Genomic DNA, 11,032 nt, shown 5'->3' with positions numbered 1-11,032 from the left:
TGGAGATGTTCTATCACGGTGTCCTAATGATGGGAGATGTTCTATCACGTGTCCTGATGATGGAGATGTTCTATCACGTGTCCTGATGATGGAGATGTTCTATCACGTGTCCTGTTGATGGAGATGTTCTATCACGTGTCCTATGATGGAGATGTTCTATCATGTGTCCTGATGATGGAGATGTTCTATCACGTGTCCTGATGATGGAGATGTTCTATCACGTGTCCTGATGATGGAGATGTTCTATCACGTGTCCTGATGATGGAGATGTTCTATCACGTGTCCTGATGATGGAGATGTTCTATCACGTGTCCTGATGATGGAGATGTTCTATCATGTGTCCTGATGATGGAGATGTTCTATCACGTGTCCTGATGATGGAGATGTTCTATCATGTGTCCTGATGATGGAGATGTTCTATCATGTGTCCTAATGATGGAGATGTTCTATCACGTGTCCTGATGATGGAGATGTTCTATCACGTGTCCTGATGATGGAGATGTTCTATCACGTGTCCTGATGATGGAGATGTTCTATCACGTGTCCTGATGATGGAGATGTTCTATCACGTGTCCTGATGATGGAGATGTTCTATCACATGTCCTAATGATGGAGATGTTCTATCAGTGTCCTGATGATGGAGATGTTCTATCACGTGTCCTGATGATGGAGATGTTCTATCATGTGTCCTGATGATGGAGATGTTCTATCACGTGTCCTAATGATGGAGATGTTCTATCACGTGTCCTGATGAAGGAGATGTTCTATCACGTGTCCTGATGATGGAGATGTTCTATCACGTTGTCCTGATGATGGAGATGTCTATCACGTGTCCTGATGATGGAGATGTTCTATCACATGTCCTAATGATGGAGATGTTCTATCATGTGTCCTGATGATGGAGATGTTCTATCACGTGTCCTGATGATGGAGATGTTCTATCATGTGTCCTAATGATGGAGATGTTCTATCACATAGTCCTAATGATGGAGATGTTTCTATCACGTGTCTGATGATGGAGATGTTCTATCACGTGTCCTGATGATGGAGATGTTCTATCACGTGTCCTGATGATGGAGATGTTCTATCACGTGTCTTGATGAAGGTGAGGTTCTGTCACGTGTCTTGATGAAGGTGAGGTTCTATCACGTGTCCTGATGAAGGTGAGGTTCTGTCACGTGTCCTGAGGAAGGTGAGGTTCTATCACGTGTCTTGATGAAGGTGAGGTTCTATCACGTGTCTTGATGAAGGTGAGGTTCTATCACGTGTCTTGATGAAGGTGAGGTTCTATCACGTGTCTTGATGAAGGTGAGGTTCTATCACGTGTCCTGATGAAGGTGAGGTTCTATCACGTGTCCTGATGAAGGTGAGGTTCTGTCACGTGTCCTGATGAAGGTGAGGTTCTATCACGTGTCTTGATGAAGGTGAGGTTCTGTCACGTGTCTTGATGAAGGTGAGGTTCTATCACGTGTCCTGATGAAGGTGAGGTTCTATCACGTGTCTTGATGAAGGTGAGGTTCTGTCACGTGTCCTTGATGAAGGTGAGGTTCTATCACGTGTCTTGATGAAGGTGAGGTTCTATCAGGTGTCTTGATGAAGGTGAGGTTCTGTCACGTGTCTTGATGAAGGTGAGGTTCTGTCACGTGTCCTGATGAAGGTGAGGTTCTATCACGTGTCCTGATGAAGGTGAGGTTCTTCACGTGTCTTGATGAAGGTGAGGTTCTGTCACGTGTCTTGATGAAGGTGAGGTTCTATCACGTGTCTTGATGAAGGTGAGGTTCTGTCACGTGTCTTGATGAAGGTGAGGTTCTGTCACGTGTCCTGATGAAGGTGAGGTTCTGTCACGTGTCCTGATGAAGGTGAGGTTCTGTCACGTGTCTTGATGAAGGTGAGGTTCTGTCACGTGTCCTGATGAAGGTGAGGTTCTGTCACGTGTCTTGATGAAGGTGAGGTTCTGTCACGTGTCTTGATGAAGGTGAGGTTCTATCAGGTGTCTTGATGAAGGTGTGGTTCTGTCACGTGTCCTGATGAAGGTGAGGTTCTGTCACGTGTCCTGATGAAGGTGAGGTTCTGTCACGTGTCCTGATGAAGGTGAGGTCTTGTGCTAGCTTTCTGTTTGTCTTATGGGTTTTACCTGTTGCCGCATCATGTGGCTCAGTGTGATACTCTGCTGCACGCCTCCTCACCGCTACCCGCTCCAGAGAACACATCACACCTGTCCTCCGTGAACTTCACTGGCTTCCAATAAAACACTGAATCAACTTTAAAGTCTTACTCACCACCTACAAGGTCCCCCCTTACCTTGCTGACCTCCTCCATCACCATGCCCCCTCCCGATCCCTCAGGTCCGTCTCTGCCAACCTACTGCAATTCCTCCGGACAAAGCGCCGGACCTGGGGTGATCGGGCCTTCTCAGTTGCTGCACCCTCCCTATGGAATTCGCTTCCCTCCCACCACAAAGTCTCCCCAACCCTCTCTTCTTTCAAATCTGCACTAAAATCACACCTTTTTGCACTAGCCTTCCCCTCCTCTCCCACCTTCTTCTTGTTTTAACCTCCGTTGTTGTTTTGAACCCTAGTATTATTAATAAATGATCTGTTCGCCTAGTTCTGAGTAATGCGTCTTTGAGGACCGAATAAAGCGCAATGTAAAAGTGAGTTATTATTATCATGTTTGTGAGGAGCGGACCCTGAACACAGGTCTTTATTAGGAACCCTCCGTCAGTGTTTCTGCAGGCAGAACCCTTAGTGAGTCACACCCGCGCTGAGTCAGCATGTTTACTGTGTGTCTGTCTGTGTGTGTGTGTGTGTGTGTGTGTGTGTGTGTGTGTGTGTACGTGTCTGTCTGTCTGTCTGTCTGTCTGTGTGTCTGTCTGTCTGTCTGTCTGTCCTGTCTGTCTGTCTGTCTGTCTGTCTGTCTGTCTGTCTGTGTGTCTGTGTGGTCTGTCCTGTCTGTCTGTCTGTCTGTCTGTCTGTCTGTCTGTCTGTCTGTCTGTCTGTCTGTCTGTCTGTGTGTGTGTACACGTCTGTCTGTCTGTCTGTCTGTCTGTCTGTGTGTGGGTGTGTACAACGTCTGTCTGTCTGTCTGTCTGTCTGTCTGTCTGTGTGTGTGTCTGTCTGTCTGTCTGTCTGTCTGTCTGTCTGTCTGTCTGTCTGTCTGTCTGTCTGTGTGTGTGTGTGTGTGTGTGTGTGTGGGTGTGTGTGTGGTGTGTGTGTGTGTGTGTGTGTGTGTGTGTGTGTGTGTAGAATAAAATACGAAGAGTTTCTTCAAACATTTTTTAATGAATAAAGATTCTTTTGGAAACAACATAAATAGGTAGAGAGAGTATCAAAATGTTCAATAAATATTTGTAATAAATAGATCAAGTAATAAATATTGTTAATCAGGTGTGTAGTCAGAGTGGACGGGGGGCCTCATCCCGAGGTGGGCGGGGTTTTTGTCCCCAGGTGAAGCAGTTGTGGTGCTGATGAAGGGCGGACTTTAGGATCCATAGCAGATCCCTCCTCAGAGCCTCCCAACCACAGGCTGCGCTGCCCTGTACAGGAAACACATCAAGATGCTGTGAGTGTATACTTTATATACTATATATACACTTTATATACTATATATACACTTTATATACTTTATATACACTTTATATACTATATATACACTTTATATACTTATATACTATACACTTTATATACTTTATATTACACTATATACACTTATATACTTATATATACTTTATATACTTAATATAAAGTATATATAAGTATATAAAGTGTATATATAGTATATAAAGTATATATAAAGTATAAATACTTTATATACTTTATATACACTTTATATACTATATATACACTTTATATACTATATATACACTTTATATACTTTATATACTATATATACACTTTATATACTTTATATACTATATATACACTTTATATACTATATATACACTTTATATACTATATATACACTTTATATACTTTATATACACTTTATATACTTTATATACTATATATACACTTTATATACTTTATATACTATATATACACTTTATATACTATATATACACTTTATATACTATATATACACTTTATATACTATATATACACTTTTTATACTTTATATATACACTATATACACTTTATATACTTTATATATACACTATATACACTTTATATACTTTATATATACACTATATACACTTTATATACTTATATATACTTTATATACTTATATATAAAGTATATATAAGTATATAAAGTGTATATATAGTATATAAAGTATATATAAAGTATATATACTTTATATATACTTTATATATAAGTATATATAAGTATATATACTTATATATAAAGTATATATAAGTATATATACTTTATATATACTTATATATAAAGTATATATACTTATATACACTTTATATAGTATATATAGTATATAAAGTGTATATAAAGTATATAAAGTGTATATATAGTATATAAAGTGTATATATAGTATATAAAGTGTATATATAGTATATAAAGTGTATATAAAGTATATATAAGTATATATACTTTATATATACTTATATATACTTTATATATACTTTATATATGTTGTATATTATAATTATACATACTCATAAATAATGAAGGGCTTACCTGCTGCTCCAGAACTGCCGTCACGTTACTGAAGTAAGCAGATAAAGCGACTGAACCATCGACACCTGACAACTGCAGAGAGACAGACAGGTCAGAGACAGACAGAGAGACACGCGATAGACAGATGAGTAGAGACAGACAGACAGGTGATAGACAGACAGACAGACAGACAGGTGATAGTAAGACAGATAGACAGACAGACAGACAGACAGGTGATAGACAGACAGACAGACAGGTGACAGACAGGTGACAGACAGACAGACAGACAGACAGACAGGTGATAGACAGACAGACAGAAAGACAGACAGGTGATAGACAGACAGACAGGTGATAGACAGACAGACGGGTACTCACACACTCCCCCTCCTCCATCAGTCTGAACTGCAGGTGTTGGAACCTCTGTAACTTCTCCTCCCCCCAGGTGAGTCCTGCCGGTAAATCCTCCTCGAATATAAGCCCCGCCTCCTGCAGAGACTCATACACCACCCTCAATGCTTTGCGGCACTGCAGGGAACCAATCAGAGGTCAGTCTTCTGTAACAAACTGTTTGGACATGGGGGCAGCTCTGTGATTGGCCAGAATATTACCTGAAGGTGATTTTCTGAGGCAGCAGTGAGGGCAGAGCTTGGGAAGGAGATGTTGACGTTGACCGGCCAACAGGAAACAGGAAACGGCCCCCCCTGCAGGAAAAAATCCTATCAGCAACAAGTCATGCAGAGCTAACCACTTGTTATGCTAAGCTAACCCCTGGTTATAAGAATAATAATCACCAGGTCTCTCAGCATGTGATGAGCTGATTGGACCACATGACCATTCAGCAGACAGGTCGGCATGGCAACCGCCGTCAACAGCTGACTGCAGACCTGCAGGAGGATGAGCAGAAGGGAGACCAGCATGATGCTTTGAGTTCTGATGGTTCTGATGATTCCGATGGTTCCAATGGTCCTGATGGTCCTGATGGTTCTGATGGTTCCAATGGTCCTGATGGTCCTAATGGTTTTTCTTCTGATGGTGCTGATGGTTCTGGAACAGAGAGCAGTTATAGTGTTAAGGTGTTTTCATTGAACCTGTGGATCAATTGTGGTTCTGGTTCTGGTCCTGATGTGAAGTGAGTTGGCAGCTCCAGGTGAGTTCAGGTGATCTAGGACACAGAGCAGCTGATTGGCTGGCTGAACAGCCCAACAAGAGGCCCTGTACCTGAGTGAGTCATAAACCCCCCCCCCCCCCGCCACCCTCAGGTGAGATACAGGTCTCTGCAGGTCCAGGACTCTCTAAATGAGCCGCTAATAGATTCTGTTTATTATGACTATAGTCTGATCGTGTGTGCTACAGTCGGTCTAACAGCAGAAGATATGAAACACCATAAATGATGTTCATAAAGGATAAGGTCTATATCCCTCTACAGTCAGAGCCCGTTACACACACTAAAAGGTGTTGGCGATACAGATATAATAATAGGAGGTCCTGCAGCGCAGCCCTGAGGAGCGCCTCGGCTGTTGGGAAGGCCTTTCGATGTTTACATATCTGTCAGGTAATGCTCGTGGCTTTCTTCTGAGTCAGCGTGTTCAGCAGGTTTCCCCTGGGTTTCATTTCACAGGAAACAGGATTACTGTGATATTAATAAATATAAACAGTTTCCCCTGAGAGCTGAGTGAGTCACTCTGAAACGCTGACTTGTCTTTCCGTCTGCGTCTCGGTGGTCAGAAACGCCGAGACGCAGACGCCTGGAAAACCTGCCGTCGTTACGATAAACCAGAAGCTCACCGGGAGGGAAATGTGACGGAAAGCTCATTAAGGTCAGTACGACGTTTTATATGAGGAAATACTCTGAGTATGCTGAAGCACTACCAGTGTTGGAACAAGTACTCAGATCCTTCAGTAACAGTACAAATACTACAATCTTAAAGTACTTCAATACAAGTCAAATCCTGATTTCTAAATCTGACTCCAGTCAAAGTATCAAAGTATCAAAGTATCAAAGTATCAAAGTATCAAAGTATCAAAGTATCAGCACCAAGATGTATTTAAAGTGCGTCCATCAGACAGAGCTCCGAGTCCCCCTGAGGAACTGGATCAGATCTGCAGGACCCATCTTTTAATACCTGTGTGATTCATGTACTTCTACCTTAATAATAATGACAATAACAACAATAATAATAACAATAATAATAAATAACAATAATAATAAATAACAACAACAACAACAACATTCAGTCATTTCTGTTTTATATCTGTATTCATGCTTTATATGAATCACACCCTGAGACCGGGTTCTTATTAAAAAATAACTCACTGTGAGGCCGCAGTTCTCCTGGATCTGATCTGGTTCAGGGTGGTCTGGTTTGGCAGGCTCTGGTCGTAGAGAAACTGGAGCTGGTTGTGGTTCTGAAGGAGCTGGAGCTGGTTATGGTCCTGAAGGATCTGGAGCTGATTGTGGTTCTGAAGGAGCTGGAGCTGGTTGTGGTCCTGAAGGATCTGGAGCTGATTGTGGTTCTGAAGGATCTGGAGCTGGTTGTGGTCCTGAAGGATCTGGAGCTGATTGTGGTTCTGAAGGATCTGGAGCTGGTTGTGGTCCTGAAGGATCTGGAGCTGATTGTGGTTCTGAAGGATCTGGAGCTGGTTGTGGTTCTGAAGGATCTGGAGCTGGTTGTGGTTCTGAAGGATCTGGAGCTGGTTGTGGTTCTGAAGGATCTGGAGCTGGAGGTTTAAATAACACTACAGCTGGACAGAAACTGAAACTCAAATGTCGTCAGAACAAAATCAAAAATTCTGAGAAAGTCGGAAATTTCCCTCCCCCCTCAGCCCTGCTGCGATGCTTCACCCTCTCACCCTCTCACCTCCTCACCCTCTCACCCTTCTCTATATGTGATAATACGGAACATATCATACTGTGATATTAACATGTTATCGTTTAATAAACTGATGTTGATATTTGTGTCTTTCTGTTTCTGTGATTTATTCAGAGGACATGTCTTTCATAATGTAGATATGTATAATGTAGATATGTATAATGTAGATATTCATAATGTAGATATGTATAATGTAGATATGTATAATGTAGAAATGCATAATGTAGATATGTATAATGTAGATATTCATAATGTAGATATGTATAATGTAGATATGTATAATGTAGATATTCATAATGTAGATATGTATAATGTAGATATGTATAATGTAGATATGTATAATGTAGATATTCATAATGTAGATATGTATAATGTAGATATGTATAATGTAGATATTCATAATGTAGATATGTATAATGTAGATATTCATAATGTAGATATTCATAATGTAGAAATGTAGAATGTAGATATTCATAATGTAGATATTCATAATGTAGATATTCATAATGTAGATATGTATAATGTAGATATGTATAATGTAGATATGTATCATGTAGATATGTATAATGTAGATATTCATAATGTAGATATTCATAATGTAGATATTCATAATGTAGATATGTATAATGTAGATATGTATAATGTAGATATGTATCATGTAGATATTCATAATGTAGATATTCATAATGTAGATATGTATAATGTAGATATGTATAATGTAGATATGTATAATGTAGATATTCATAATGTAGATATTCATAATGTAGATATTCATAATGTAGATATTCATAATGTAGATATGTATAATGTAGATATGTATAATGTAGATATGTATCATGTAGATATTCATAATGTAGATATGTATCATGTAGATATGTATAATGTAGATATTCATAATGTAGATATTCATAATGTAGATATTCATAATGTAGATATGTAGAATGTAGATATGTAGAATGTAGATATGTAGAATGTAGATATGTATCATGTAGATATGTATCATGTAGATATGTATCATGTAGATATGTATCATGTAGATATGTATCATGTAGATATTCATAATGTAGATATGTATCATGTAGATATGTATCATGTAGATATTCATAATGTAGAAATGTATCATGTAGATATGTATCATGTAGATATGTATCATGTAGAAATGTATCATGTAGATATGTATAATGTAGATATGTATCATGTAGATATTCATAATGTAGATATGTATCATGTAGATATTCATAATGTAGATATGTATAATGTAGATATGTATAATGTAGATATGTATAATGTAGATATGCATAATGTAGATATGTATAATGTAGAAATGTATAATGTAGATATTCATAATGTAGAAATGTATAATGTAGATATGTATAATGTAGAAATGTATAATGTAGATATGTATAATGTAGAAATGTATAATGTAGATATGTATAATGTAGAAATGTATAATGTAGATATGTATAATGTAGATATGTATAATGTAGATATTCATAATGTAGAAATGTATAATGTAGATATTCATAATGTAGATATGTATAATGTAGATATTCATAATGTAGAAATGTATAATGTAGATATGTATAATGTAGATATTCATAATGTAGAAATGTATAATGTAGATATGTATAATGTAGATATTCATAATGTAGATATGTATAATGTAGAAATGTATAATGTAGATATTCATAATGTAGATATGTATAATGTAGATATGTATAATGTAGATATGTATAATGTAGATATGTATAATGTAGATATTCATAATGTAGAAATGTATAATGTAGATATGTATAATGTAGATATTCATAATGTAGATATGTATAATGTAGAAATGTATAATGTAGATATTCATAATGTAGATATGTATAATGTAGATATGTATAATGTAGATATTCATAATGTAGAAATGTATAATGTAGATATGTATAATGTAGATATTCATAATGTAGAAATGTATAATGTAGATATGTATAATGTAGATATGTATAATGTAGATATGTATAATGTAGATATGTATAATGTAGATATGTATAATGTAGATATGTATAATGTAGATATGTATAATGTAGATATTCATAATGTAGATATGTATAATGTAGATATGTATAATGTAGATATGTATAATGTAGATATTCATAATGTAGATATGTATAATGTAGATATGTATAATGTAGATATGTATAATGTAGATATTCATAATGTAGATATGTATAATGTAGATATTCATAATGTAGAAATGTATAATGTAGATATGTATAATGTAGATATTCATAATGTAGAAATGTATAATGTAGATATTCATAATGTAGAAATGTATAATGTAGATATGTATAATGTAGATATTCATAATGTAGATATGTATAATGTAGAAATGTATAATGTAGATATTCATAATGTAGATATGTATAATGTAGATATGTATAATGTAGATATGTATAATGTAGATATGTATAATGTAGATATGTATAATGTAGATATGTATAATGTAGATATGTATAATGTAGATATTCATAATGTAGATATGTATAATGTAGATATGTATAATGTAGATATTCATAATGTAGATATGTATAATGTAGATATGTATAATGTAGATATGTATAATGTAGATATTCATAATGTAGATATGTATAATGTAGATATGCATAATGTAGATATGTATAATGTAGATATTCATAATGTAGATATTCATAATGTAGATATGTATAATGTAGATATGTATAATGTAGATATTCATAATGTAGATATGTATAATGTAGATATGTATAATGTAGATATGTATAATGTAGATATGTATAGATATAATGTCTATAAATATAGTATATAGTGTAAAAAGTGTGTGTGTGTGTGTGTGTGTTCAGAGTTTCAGTGTTAGTTTGTGTCTTCAGGAAGCGGTTCCCCCCCCACCCATTACAGCGAGCTGTAGTTTATTCTGAAAAGATGAAGGAAACCACGACCGATCGGTTTCTGCTTCAGGAAAACTCAGACAGGAAGTGCCTCTTTACTCACTGTGACATAATGACTGTGTCATCCATTCTGCACTACACTACTGTGTCTCAGAATCCACAACAAGTGTGGGGGCGGGGGCTATCAAGCCCTCCAACGGCGAGTATGCCATACCTGACTGGACCCCCGCTGTGAGTCCGTCCTGAAATACCTTTATGCAAACACTTCAAATATTCACTGTAGACTGATCAGATTCATATCTCACTGTACACTGATCAGATTCATATCTCACTGATCAGATTCATATCTCACTGATCAGATTCATATCTCACTGATCAGATTCATATCTCACTGTAGACTGATCAGATTCATATCTCACTGTAGACTGATCAGATTCATATCTCACTGTACACTGATCAGATTCATATCTCACTGTAGACTGATCAGATTCATATCTCACTGATCAGATTCATATCTCACTGTAGACTGATCAGATTCATATCTCACTGTACACTGATCAGATTCATATCTCACTGTACACTGATCAGATTCATATCTCACTGTAGACTGATCAGATTCATATCTCACTGATCAGATTCATAT

This window comes from Eleginops maclovinus, chromosome 16 (genome assembly GCF_036324505.1).
Source record: "Eleginops maclovinus isolate JMC-PN-2008 ecotype Puerto Natales chromosome 16, JC_Emac_rtc_rv5, whole genome shotgun sequence".
Taxonomy (NCBI): Eukaryota; Metazoa; Chordata; class Actinopteri; order Perciformes; family Eleginopidae; genus Eleginops; species Eleginops maclovinus.
This window is presented reverse-complemented; position numbering follows the sequence as displayed.